The 14,097-nt window shown below is 38.6% G+C and overlaps 1 protein-coding gene and 1 non-coding gene across 4 annotated transcripts in view; both read right to left on the minus strand.

The window, feature by feature from the left end:
- The window catches only part of ATRN (attractin), a 189,442-nt gene that overhangs the window by 146,548 nt on the left and 28,797 nt on the right, over positions 1 to 14,097 (minus strand). The gene's annotated exons all lie outside the window — the stretch shown is intronic.
- Positions 5,443 to 5,514, minus strand: TRNAC-ACA (transfer RNA cysteine (anticodon ACA)). Its single transcript has one exon. It is a non-coding gene; the product is annotated as a tRNA-Cys (tRNA).

Genomic DNA, 14,097 nt, shown 5'->3' on the forward strand with positions numbered 1-14,097 from the left:
AGTTGTTAGAACTCCTCGTTTTCACTGTTGAGGGTGTGAGTTCAATTCCTGAACAGGGAACTAAGATCCTGCAAGCTGTTCAGTGCAGCCTCCCACCGCTGCCCCCAACAACAAAAAAAAAGACTAGGGACTTCCCTGGTGGTCCAGTGGTTCTGCTTTCCTGTGCAGGGGACACAGGTTCAATTCTTGGTCAGGGAACTAAGATCCCACATACTGTAGGACAAGTAAGCCCACACCCCAGCTAGAGAGCCAGCATGCTAAGTCCATGTGTGACAAACAGAGAGCTCGCATGCCCCAACTACTGCACCTGCATAGTCTAGAGCCCAAGCTCTACAACATGAAGCCAGCATGCTGCAATTAGAGAAAGCCCATGTGCTGCAATGAATAGCTGGCACAATGCAATGAAGACTCACTGACAGCACTCTTATCTCCTAGTATCTTAACCCCATTTCAATGGGGTCTAACCCTCACCCCTCCTCTGAAATCCTTTTGTTAAGGTACAGAGGGGTAAATTTTCAGATCCCTCCTTACTTCAACACTTGAAATAGCAGATTACTTTCTCTTTTTTTGCATTTAATATTATGTTTTCTTCCAATTTTTTTGAGATATAATTGAAATACAGCACTGTAATTATCTGACTTACATACTTCATGAAATTATCACAATAAATTTACCAAACATCCATCACCTCATATAGACACACTAAAGAAACAGAAAAAAGTTTTTCCCTATGATGAGAACACTTAAGATTTAGTGTCTTAATAACTTTTATATGTAACAATCAGCAGTGCTAATTAAATATCATGCTATATATCCCTAGTACTTCCTTATTTATAACTAGAAATTTGTACCTTTTGACTATTTCATTTAATTCCACTACGCCCTGCCTCTAGTAACCACAAATCTCATCTCTTTTCCTGTTTGTTTTTGAAGTATAATAGAACTATAACGCATGTTATACAGTGTTTTGATATTTCTATCCATTTCAAAATGATAACGATAAGTCTAGTTACACTCTCATCATACAAAGATATTACATAGTTACTGACTATATTCTTCACACAGTACATTTCATACCCATGAGTCATTTGCAATGGTAAGTTTGTGCCTTTTAATCTCCTTCACTTATTTTTTTCCTCTTCCACTCTCATCTCCTCTACCAACTACCTGTTTGTCCTCTGCATCTACAACTGTTTTCTTAATGTTTGTTCATTTGTTTTTCTTTTTAGATTCTACATACAAGTGAATTCATACAGTATTTGTCTTTCTCTTATTTCACTTTGCGTAATACACTCCATGTTGTCACAAGAGGCAAGATTTCTTTTTTTATGGCTGAATAATACTCCATCCCAGGTGGTGCAGTGGTAAAGAATCTGCATGCAATGCAGGAGATACAAGAGACTTGAGTTTGATCCCTAGGTCAGGAAGATGCCAAAGAGTATGAAATAGCAACCCAGTCCAGTACTCTTGCCTGGAAAATTCCATGGACAGAGGAACCTGGCGGGCTGCAGTCCATGGGTCACAAAGACTCGGACTGATCACACATACACACAATATACATACATGCCACATCTTTATCCATTCATCTATTGATGGGCACTTAGGTTGCTTCCATATCTTGGCTACTGTAAATAGGTTGCTTCCATATCTTGGCTACTGTAAATAATGCTGCAATGAACATAGGGACACACATGTATAATCTCTAATTGGTGTTTTCTTTCATTTGGATAAATACCCAGAAGTAGAACTGCTGGATCATATAGTAGTCTATTTTTAACTTTTGAGGAAACTTCAATCTGTTTTCAGTTTTCATTTCAATCCCAAAGAAGGGCAATGCCAAAGAATGTTCAAACTGACACACAATTGCACTCATTTCACATGCTAGCAAAGTAATACTGAAAATTCTCCAAGCTAGGCTTCAACAGTATGTGAACGGAGAACTTCCACATGTTCAAGCTGGATTTAGAAAAGACAAAGGAATCAGAGATCAAATTGCCAACATCCATTGAATAATAGAAAAAGCAAGAGAATTCTAGAAAAACACCTATTTCTGCTTTGCTGACTACGCCAAAGCCTCTGACTCTATGAATCACAACAAAATGTGGGAAATTCTTCAAGAGACGGGAATACCAGACCACCTTTCCTGTCTCCTGAGAGGCCTGTATGCAGGTCAAGAAGCAAGTTAGAATGGCAAATGTAACAACAGACTGGTTGACAACTGAGAAAGGAGTACATCAAGGCTGTATACTGTCACCCTGTTTATTTAACTTCTATGCAGAATACATCATGCAAAATGCCAGGCTGGATGAAGAACAAGTTGGAATCAGGATTGCCAGGAGAAATATCAATAACCTCAGATATGCAGACGACACCACCCTTATGGCAGAAAGTGAAGAGGAACTAAAGAGACCCTTGGTGAAGGTGAAAGAGGAGAGTGAAAAAGTTGGCTTAAAATTGAACATTCAAAAAACTAAGATCATACCCTTTGGTCCCAACACTTTATGGCAAATAGATGAGGAAACAATGGAAACAGTGACAGACTTTATTTTCTTGGGCTCCAAAATCATTGTGGACAGTACCATGAAATTAAAAGATGCTTGATCCTTGAAAGAAAAGCTATGACAAACCTACACAGTGTATTAAAAAGCAGAGACATTACTTTGCCCACAAAGGTCCAAATAGTCAAAGCTATGGTTTTTCCAGTAGTCACATATGCCTGTGAGAGTTGGACTGTGAAGAAAGCTGAGCGCCGAAGAATTGATGCTTTTGAACTGTGGTGTTGGAGAAGACTCCTGAGAGTCCCTTGGACTGCAAGGAGATCAAACCAGTCAGTATTAATGGAAATCAATTCTGAATATTCATTGCAGGGACTGATGCTGATGCTGAAGCTCCAATATTCTGGCCACCTGATGTGAAAAGCAGACTCAGTGGAAAAGACCCTGATGCTGGGAAAGATTGAGGGTAAGAGGAGAAGAGGTGACAGAGGATGATATGGTTGGATGGCATCATCGGCTAAATGGACATGAGTTTGAGCAAGCTCTGCAAGGTGGTGAAGGACAAGGAAGCCTGATATGCTACAGTCCATGGGGTCGAAGAGTTGGAAACAACTGAGAGACTGAACAACACACTGTTTGCCATAGTGGCTGCAGCCATTCACATTCCCACCAACAGTGCACAGGGTTCCCTCTTCTCCACATCCTCACCAATTCTTGTCATTTGTTGTCTTTTTGAAAACAGTCATTCTTGACCAGTGTGAGGTGATAGCTCACTGTGATTCTGATTTGCATTTACCTTATGTTAAGCATCTCTTCATGTGCTATTGGCCATCTGCATACTTTCATTGGAAAATTGTTTACTTAGATCCTCCACCCATTTTTCTTCACGGCAAATAGATGGGGAAACAGTGAAAACAGTGACAGACTTTATTTTTGGGGGGTCCAAAATCACTGCAGATGGTGACTGCAACCATGAAATTAAAAGACACTTGCTCCTTGGAAGAAAAATTATGACCAACCTAGACAGCATATTAAAAAGCAGAGACATTACTTTGCCAACAAAGGTCCATCTAGTCAAAGCTATGGTTTTTCCAGCAGTCATGTATGGATGTGAAAGTTGGACTACAAAGAAAGCTGAGTGCCAAAAAATTGATGCTTTTGAACTATGGTGCTGGACTCTTGAGAGTCCCTTGGACTGCAAGGAGATCCAACCAGTCCATCCTAAAAGAAATCAGTCCTGAATATTCACTGGAAGGACTGATGCTGAAGCTGAAACTCAAATACTTAGACCATCTGATGCAAAGAACTGATTCACTGGAAAAGACCCTGATGCTGGGAAAGATTGAAGGTGGGAGAAGGGGACGACAGAGGACGAGATGGTTGGATGGCATCACCGACTTGATGGATGTAAGTGTGAATAAATTCCACGAGTTGGTAATGGACAGGGAGGCCTGGTGTGCTGCAGTCCATGGGTTCCCAAAGAGCTGGACAGGACTGAGTGACTGAACTGAACCGACCCATTTTTCAGTCAGGTTGTTTTTTCATGTTGAGCTGTATGAGTTCTTTGTATATTTTGGATATTAATCCTATATTGAAAATACCATTTGTGAATATGTTCTTATTCAGTAGGTGGCCTTTTCGCTTTCTTAGTTTCCTTCACTGTGCAAAAGATCTTTAGATTGATGTAGTCCAATCTGTTTATTTTTGCTTTTGTTTCCCTTGCCTGAGGAGATATATCAAAAAAAAAAAACAACTAAGATTGATGTCAAAGAGCATACTGCCTATGTTTTCTTGTAAAATGTTTATGGTTTTGTGTCTTATATTTAAGTCTATTCCATTTTGAATTTATTTTTGTGCAGTAGTCCACTTTGATTCTTTTGCGTGTAACTGTCCAGTTTTCATCATGTAATACCATTTATTAAAGAGGCTGTTTTTTCCCCATTGTACATTATTGCTTCCTTTATCATAGATAATTGCCTATGTAAGTATGGGCTCATTTTTGGGCTCTATTCTGTTTCACTGATCTATGCGTCTATTTTTGTGCCAGTATCACACTGCTCTATTACCAGAGCTCACAGTATAGTCTGAAATTGGGGCACCTCCCTCTTTCTCAAAATACTTTCTCCACTTGGTTTACCAAACCCTATACTCTGGACTCACAGGCAGCTTCTTCTCAGTCCCCTTTAGTAAGTCCAACTGCTTTTCCCAGTATCTAATTGTAGGAATGCCCCAAGGCTCCAATCTCAGTCTGCTCCTCAACCTAAACTAACTAGGTAAGCTGATCTCAAATTGCCTCCAAAGATTTAAATGCCACCTATATATATTTTTAACAAAAAAATTTTCATCTCTACAATGGGAACATGATTCTTCTGGTTATCCTAGGCAAAAGCTATGACAAATACAGACATATTCCCTACAAAAAATGACTATTTCATTTTCTTCCTTTCTAATGTTTTTATTAATTTTATTATTTTCTTATCTTATTGCAACTGGTTAAGATCTCCATTATTACAATGATAAAGAACTGGTGATGGTAAATATCCCTGTCTTGTTCCGTATCTCAGGGGAAAGTTTTCACTATTTCACCATACACTGTGATGTTTACCCTAATTTCTCTGTATGAAATCTTTATCAGATTAAGAAAGTATTTTTCCATCCTTTAAACAATTTTTTTTAAGCACTAATGAGTACTGAAATGGCAACCCACTCCAGCACTCTTGCCTAGAAAATCCCATGGACAGAGGAACATGGTAGGCTACAGTCTGTGGGGTCGCAAACAGTTGGACACGACTGAGCGACTTCACTTAGTGAAGTGAAGTTGTGAAGTTGCTCAGTCGTGTCCGACTCTTTGCGACCCCATAGACTGTAGCCTACCAGGCTCCTCTGTCCATGGGATTTTCCAGGCAATGGTACTGGAGTGGATTGCTATTTCCTTCTCCAGGGGATCTTCCCAACCTAGGGCTCGAACCCAGGTCTTCTGTATTGTAGACAGACGCTTTACCATCTGAGCCACCAGGGAAGCGACTTCACTTACTTACTAAAGAGTACTGAACTCTATTTCTTAAAAGAACTGTCCATCTAATGAAATGATCACCTGGTTTTTCTCATTTATTCTGTTAAATCTACTTTAATTTCTCAAATAAATCCAACTTGGTCATTATCTTTTTATATTTTGCTGGACACAGTTTGCAAATATTTTGGTTTTTTTAATATGTTTGGTAAGTTAGACTGACCTGCTGTTTCCATCCCTTATCAGGTTTTGATGACAAATGTATGCTGGATGCATAAAAACAAGGAATTTCACCTCTTTTCCTTAGGCATAGAAGAGTCTGTGTAACACTGGTGCTATTTCTCTTACAAAAGTTTGCAAGAATTCACTATTGAAGCCATCTGGGCCTGAAGTTTTCTTTTTAGTAAGTTAGTTTTACTAGAGTTTGCCATTTCATCTACATTTTTCTAAATTTATTGGAATAAACTTAATAATATCCTCGTATGATTTTTCAATGTCTGTAAGGATCTATAGTGATGGTCCCTTTATCATCACTGTTATCAGTAATTTTTATTTACTTTCTCTTTATCAACCTCTCTAGCAGTTTATCAATTTTACTAGTCTTTTAATGCTTACCTTTGTTAAACTGCTCTATTTATATCTTTCATATTAAATAAACTTCTCTTATCTATTTCATTCTCATAACTTTCTAGTGTATTTTGAAGTGTTTTTACTATTTTTCTGAGTTGATAATTTAGACCACTAATTCAATCTTTCTTTTCTAATGTATGCATTTAAAGTTGCAACTTTCATTCTCAGCAAGGCACTAGTGGTATCCTCAAACTTTAAGATAAAATATATTCATTATAATTCAGTTTGAAATATTTTCAAATTACCAGAGTGATTTTTTCTTCAATTAATGAACATTAGAAGAATACAGTCACTGTATAGTACACTATTCTCTATATGTCAATTAGGCCAAGTGTTTTCAAATCTTTCTTTTGTTAACTACTGAGGAATATTAGTTATTTTTAACATCATAGATGTAAAAAGCTGGAAGAAATCTGATGTGGAGCAGGCTATGTGTAGAGTCTTATAAAGTGTCTCCTCATTACTACTTAATAGCTATAGCAAGAATTAGTGGGAAAATAAGATAATACCTCATAAAGGAAAATAAAATTTATATTAAAAGTAAGGGACAGACAGGCACTGTATGCCTATAGAAGTGACACCTGAGAAGGATACCCCTCCGCACCCAAGCAGCATCCTGGCCAAGGAAGTGCAGTCTGAATCTAACCATGAGAAAACATGAACCAAAAGCATGTTTAGTTGTCATGTCTTCTTAGTCTCCCTGAGCCTTTAAAAAAATAATTTAAATTTTAGTTGAAATAATGTATTCATATACAATTAATGCAGTGATTCCTTGTATACTTTGCCCAGTTTCCTCAAATGGGGATATTCTTCAGAACTACATTATAATAAATATCACAACCACAATACTGACATTGATAAATCAATCTTATTCAGATTTCCACGCTTTTACTTATACTCATGTATGTACATGTGGGTGTGTAAGTTCTATACAATTTTGTCACCTGTGTATTAATGTATCCACCACCAGTCAAGACAGACAGTTCTAACAATACAAGGCTTCCTCACATTCCTCTCCTATCTTTATACACTCCCTATTCTTAATCATTGCCAATGGTTAACTGTTATTTTTTATCTTTATGTAATATCTCTGTTTCTGGTAATTTCCTATACTCTAAAATCTAACCTATCTAGTATTGGCAAAGCCATTCCTGTTCTTTTTAAAAGTAATGTTTATATGTTATAGATTTTTCATCCTTTTGCTCTCCACCTACCTACACTGTTGAACTTGAAGTGACTTTCCCACAAGCTGCATAACTTGGTCGTATTTTTTCATCCAATTTGCTTTTATATTTAAGGTAATTATTATATCTATGGTAACTACTGATACCCTTTCATAGATCACAGCCTTGTTGTGGCAAAAGAACCGGCGTAACTCAATGAAGCTATGAGGCATGCTGTGCAGGGCCATCCAAGATGGACAAGTCATGGTGAAGAGTTCTAACAAAACGTGGTCCACTGGAGAAGGAAATGGCAACCCACTCGGGTATTCTTGCCTGGAGGACCTCATGAACAGGATGTAAAGGTAAAAAGATATAATACCAAAAGATGACCCCCCAGGTTGGAAGGTGTCCAATATGCAACTGGGGAAGAGCAGGGGGCAATTACTAGTAGCTCCAGAAAGAATGAAGAGGCGAGGCCAAGGTGGAAATGATGCTCAGTTGTGGATGTGTCTGGTGGTGAAAGTAAAGTCCAAAGCTGTAAACAACAATATTGCACAGGAACCTAGAATGTTAAGTCCATTGAATCAAGGTAAATTGGAGGTTGTCAAGCAGGAGATGAAAGAGTGAACATCAACATATTAGGAATCACTGAACTAAAATGGACAGGAATGGGTGAACTTAATTAAGATGATCATTATAACTATTAATACTACTGTGGGCAAGAATCCCTTGGAAGAAATGGAGTACCCCTCATAGTCAACAAAATAGTCTGAAATGCAGTACTTGAATGCAATCCTAAAAATGACAGAATGGCCTTGGTTCACTTCCAAGGCAAACCATTCAACATCACCATAATCCATGTCTATGCCATAACCACTAATGCCAAAGAAGCTGAAGCTCACCAGTTCTCTGAAGACCTACAAAACTTTCTAGAACTAGCACCAAAAAGATGTCCTTTCCATCATGGGACTGGAATGGAAAAGTACAAAGTCAAGAGATACTTGGAGTAAACGGCAAGTTTGGCCTTGGAGTACAAAATGTAGGCAAAGGCTAACACAATTTTGTCAAGAGAACACACTAGTCATACCAAACACCCTTTTCCAACAATACAGATGATTCTACACATTGACAGCACCAGATGCTCAATACCAAGATTATGTTTTTTGCAGCCAAAGATGGAGAAACTCTATAAAGTCAGTAAAAACAAGACCTGGAGCTAACTGGCTCAGATCATCAGCTCATTGTTGCAAAATTCAGGCTTAAATTGAAGAAAGTAGGGGAAAACCACTAGACCATTCAGATATGACCTAAATCAAATCCCTTGTGATTATACAGTGGAGGTGACAAATAGATTCAGGGGATTAGGTCTGGTAGACAGAACCTGAATAACTATGGACTGAGGTTCATAACACTGAACAGGAGGCAGTGACCAAAACCATCCCAAAAGAAAAAAATCCAAGACAAAGTGGTTGTCTGAGGAGGCTTTTACAAACAGCTGAGTAAAAAAGAGAATCAAAGGCAAGGGAGAAAGGGAAAAATATACCCAACTTAATGTAGAGTTCCAGAGCAAGGAGAGATAAGCCCTTCTTAAATGAACAATGCAAATAGAGGAAAACAATAGAATGAGGAAGACTAGAGTTCTCTTCTTTTTGCCTTTTCATACTGTTTTTTTTTTTTTTCCTTTTCATACTGTTTATGGGGTTCTCAAGCCAAGAATACTGAAGGGGTTTGCCACTCCCTTCTCCATTGGACGTTTTGACAGAACTCTCCACCATGACCTGTCTGTCCTGGGAGGACCTACACAGCATGGCTCACAGTTTCACTGAGTTAGACAAGCAAGGCTGTGATCCATGTGATTAGTTTGGTTAGTTTTCTGTGACTGTGGTCTTCATTCTGTCTGTCCTCTGATGAATAAAGATAAGAGGCTTATGGAAGCTTCCAGATGTTGGAGAGACTGACTGTGGGGGAAACTGGGTCTTGTTCTGATGGGTGGGGCCATGCTCAGTAAATCTTTAATCCAATTTTCTGTTGATGGGTAGGGCTGTGTTCCCTCCTTGTTGCTTGGCCTGAGGCCAAACTTTCAACCCAAGCCTCCAGAGAGGACAACAGAGGATGGTTGGATGGCATCACCAACTCAATGGACATGAGTCTGAGGAAGAACGGGGAGTTGGTGATGGACAGGGAGGCCCGGCATGCTGCAGTCCATGTGGTCGCAAGGAGTCAGACACCACTGAGCAACTGAACTGAACTGAGAGTCCTCTTCAAGAAAACTGGAGATATCACGGGAACATTTCATGCAAGGATGGGCACAATAAAGGAGAGAAACAGTAAAGACCTAACAGAAGCAGAAGAGATTAAGAAGAGGTGCCAAGAAGACATAGAAGAACTATACAAGAAAGGTCTTAATGACCTGGATGACAATGATGGTGTAGTCATTTACCATGACTGGCACCATGTCTGATACCCGGTGCCAGACATCCTGGAATGTGGAGTTAAGTAGGCCTTGGGAAGCATTACTACAAAATTAGCGGAGGTGATGGAATTCCAGCTCAGCTATTTAAAATTCTAAAAGATGATACTGTGAAAGTGCTGCATTCAACATGACAGCAAATTTGGAAAACCCAGCAGTGGCCAGAAGACTGGAAAAGGTCAGCTTTCATTTCCAATCCCAAAGAAAGGCAATGCCAAAGAATATTCAAATTACCATACAATTGTGCTCATTTTACATGCCAGCAGGGTTATACTCAAAATCCTTCAAGCTAGACTTTAGCAATGTAAACTCAGAACTTTAAGATGCACAGCTGGGATTCAAAGAGACAGAGGAACCAGAGATCAAATTGCTAACATTCACTGGATCATGAAGAAAGCAAGAGAATTTCAGAAAAACATCTACTTCTGCTTCACTGTATGGATCACAACAAACCGTGGAAAACTCTTAGAGATGGGACCATCTTACCTGTCTTCTGAGAAACCTGTATGTGGATCAAGAAGCAACAGTTACAACCAGACATGGAACAAGACTGGTTCAAAATTGGGAAAGGTGTATGACAAAGCTGTATATTATCACCCTTTTTATTTAACTTCTATGCAGAGTACATCATATGAGATGCTGGGCTGGATAAAGCACAAGCTGGAATCAAGATTGCCGGGAGAAATATCAATAACCTCATATGCATATGATATCACTCAAACGTTAGAAACTGAAGAGGAATTAAAAAGCCTCTCGATGAGGGTGAAAGAGGACAGTGAAAAAGTTGGCTCAAAACTCAACATTTAAAAAACTAAGATCATGGCATCTGGTTCCACCACTCCATGGCAAATAGAAGGGGGAAAATTGGCAGCAGTGATAGATTTTATTTTCTTGGGCTCCAAAGTCACTGGGGATGGTGACTGCAGCCATGAAATTAAAAGATGCTTGCTCCTTGAAAAGAAAGCTATGACAAACCTAGACAGCATATTATAAAGCAAAGATAACACTTCGCTGAGAAAGGTTCATATAGTCAAAAATATGTTTTTTCCAGTAGTCATGTAACAATGTGAGAGTCAGACCATAAAGTAGGCTGAGTGCCAAAGAATTGATACTTTCAAATTGTGGTGCTAGAATGGACTCTTGTGAGTCCCTTGGACAGCAAGGAGATCAAACCAGTCAATTCTAAATGATAGCAACCCTGAATATTCATTGGAAGTACTGATGCTGAAGCTCCAGATCCAATCCTTTGGCCAGCTGATGTGAAGAGTCAACTCATTGGAAAAAACCCTGATGCTGGGAAGGATTAAAGGCAAAAAGATAGGGGAAGGCAGATGAAGAGATGGTTAGATAGTATCAACAGACATGAATTTGAGCAAACTCCAGGAGATAGTGAAGGACATATGAACTCGGTATGCTGCAGTCCATGTGGTTGCGAAGAGTCAGACACAATTTAGCAACTGAACAACAAAAACTGGTAATAACATTTTATTATTCTGATTGAAATATGGAAACCTAACTTACATTTAAGTCCTTTATCCTTATTATCTTAAATATCATCATATTTAGTCTCAGATAGTTCTATGTTTTTGATTCAATCATCAAATATGACTGCTAAAACTCAGAAGGAAAAGGATTACAAGCATTCATTTGTTCCTTCTATTGCTCTCTTCATTGTTCCTTCTTCTTTCCTGATGCTCCAAGATTTATCTTTTATTACTTCTTTAGGTCTGCTAGCAACAACTTCGTTTAGGTTTTCCTCAATTGAGAATGTTTTTATTTCCATTTAATTCCTGAGTGACAACTGTGCCAAATACAGAATTCACAATGGACAATTTTTTTATTTCAGCATTTTAAATATTGTGCCACTTCTACTGGTGCCCATGGTTTCAGATGAGAAATCTATTGTTATGTGAATTGGTTTGTTATTTCCCATAGATAAGTGCATCATTTCTATCTGTCCACTTTCAAGATTTCTTTTCTTTGTCTTCAGGTTTCTGGCCCTCTATTCTGTTCCACTTATCTATTTGTCTGTTCTTTCACCAATACCACAATTTCTGATGGTACCACCGTAGCTTTCCAGTAAGCTTTGCTATCAGGTAGCGTCAGTCTTCCAACTTTGCTCTCCTCTTTTAATTCTGTGTTGGCTATTCTGGGTTTCTTGTTTTGCCATTTAAACTTTAGAATCAGTTTTTTTAAAAAAAATCAGTTTTTTGATATTTACAAAATAATTTGCTAAAATTCTGAATGGAATTACACTGAATTTAGAGGTAAAGTTGGGAAGAAGTGATATCCTGACAAGATTGAATCTCTCTATCCACAGGTAACACTTCTCCATTTATTTAGTTCTTTGATTGGTTCATCAGAGTTTTGTAGATTTCTTTACACAGATCTTATATATATATATATAGAGAGAGAGAGAGAGAGAGAGAGAGTTAGTTAGATGCATACCTAAATATTTCACTTCTGATAGTACTGATATAAATGGCATTTTTTTCTGAATTCAAATTCTCTCTCTTCATTGCTGATATACAGGAAAGCAATTGACTCATGTATTTTAATCTTGTATCCTGTGCCTTTAGATGTTTTTTAAAATTTATTTTTTAATTGAAGGATAATTGCTTTACAGAATTTTGTTGTTTTCTGTCAAACCTCAACATGAATCAGCCATAGGTACATATATCTATATATATCTATATATATAGATATATCCCCTCCTTCTTGAATGTCCCTCCTATCTCCCTCTCCATCCCACCCCTCTAGGTTGATACAGAGCCCCTGTTTGAGTTTCCTTAGACATACAGCTGTGCCTTTAGATTTTAAGAGTTTAATTATGATGCATTTGGTATAGATTTCCTTGGGTTTATGCTGTATGTGATTTGCAGTTTCTTGGACCTGTAGATTTGTTTCTTTTGTCAAATTTGGTAACTTTTCAGCCATATTTCTTTCAAATACTCTTTCAGCCTCATTCTCTTTCCCTTTTCCTTCCGGGACTTCAATCACATAAATGCTGTATCTTTTGTCCCAAAGATCATTTTTTCTAGTCCGCTTTCTGTTTAGACTTGGTGAATTCTATGATTTTGTTCTCAAGTCCAATGATTCTACCATCTATTAATGACTGTCATTCTACTATTGAGCCCATCCAGCCACTTTTTCCGCTGTTGCTGTTACTGTCTTTTTCAGTTCTAAAATTTCCATTTGGTTCTCTCAAATGTCATTTTAAATTTCACTCTAATGAATTTTATTTGATATGTTGCTAAGATTTTGTTTTTTATTTGTTTCAAGACATTTTTAACTGATTTTGAAGCATTTTTATAACACCTAGTTTAAAATTCTTCTCAGAAAATTCCAACATCTGATTCATCATTTTGGTGTTTGTTATCTTTTCTGATTCTAGTTGCAGTTTCTTTTGTTATTGAACAAGTGGTTTTCTATTGTATCTTGATCGTTCTGTCTAGCATGTTACACATCACTAACATAGGGGCTTATTAACATTAAATCTTTTATTTTAGTAGACCGTCACCCTGTATAGTTTTAGCACGTGGATCTTGGCCTACTTTTCTGGGCTGCTGTTCAAATGACAGGTTTATTTTCAGAGCCTTTGTGGTATTATTTGGCCTGCTCTGTTTAACTGTTGCCACTAGGCTCCCGCTGGTCCCTGAGGGTGCTGCCTGACAGGGCAAAAGGAGTTTCCCCAAGCCAAGCAGCCAAGATTCTCTTGGTGAGGAAAGGCTGTGATAGCCCAAAGTTGCCCCTCAGCTTCCCAGTGTCTCTGAGTAGAAAAGGCAAGTTTGAGCTCACAGAGACAAAGACGGTTCCCTGAATGTGCCCCTTGTTATAACTGGACTCCTCTTGCCAGTTCCAACCATCTGCCCCTGTGTCTCCTGGACTGGGAAAAGTAGCTCAGGCCTCGTAGGCAAAGAAACTATGGACTAGGCCACTTGTAGCTGTGCCTTTTTGCCAGCAGTGCCCACTTCGGGGTCTCTGGGTTGGGGAGGAGAATACCAAGCCTTCAAGGACAAAGATGCTTCCCAGACTAGAATGCTTGCTATAGCAGAGTCTCTCTTGTAAGTTCTGCCTACCTGCCTTGATAACTCTCAGTGAAAGAAGTCTCAGGACAGGTGGGGAAGGAGTGTGCTTCTTCTCAGCACTCATATTCAGTGAGGGCTCATAACTGATCCCCCTTGCCAGTGGTATCAAATTTGCACGATGTCTACAGAGGGACTCCCATTTGATTTGGGGGAGGCATAAACTACCTGGAAAGTGTTCTGTTGCTAGGTTAGAGGGACTAAGCAAACAGTAGATCTAGGTAGCCTTCTTTTGCGGGGCAAA

Source organism: Bos indicus, chromosome 13 (assembly GCF_029378745.1).
Source record: "Bos indicus isolate NIAB-ARS_2022 breed Sahiwal x Tharparkar chromosome 13, NIAB-ARS_B.indTharparkar_mat_pri_1.0, whole genome shotgun sequence".
NCBI lineage: Eukaryota > Metazoa > Chordata > Mammalia > Artiodactyla > Bovidae > Bos > Bos indicus.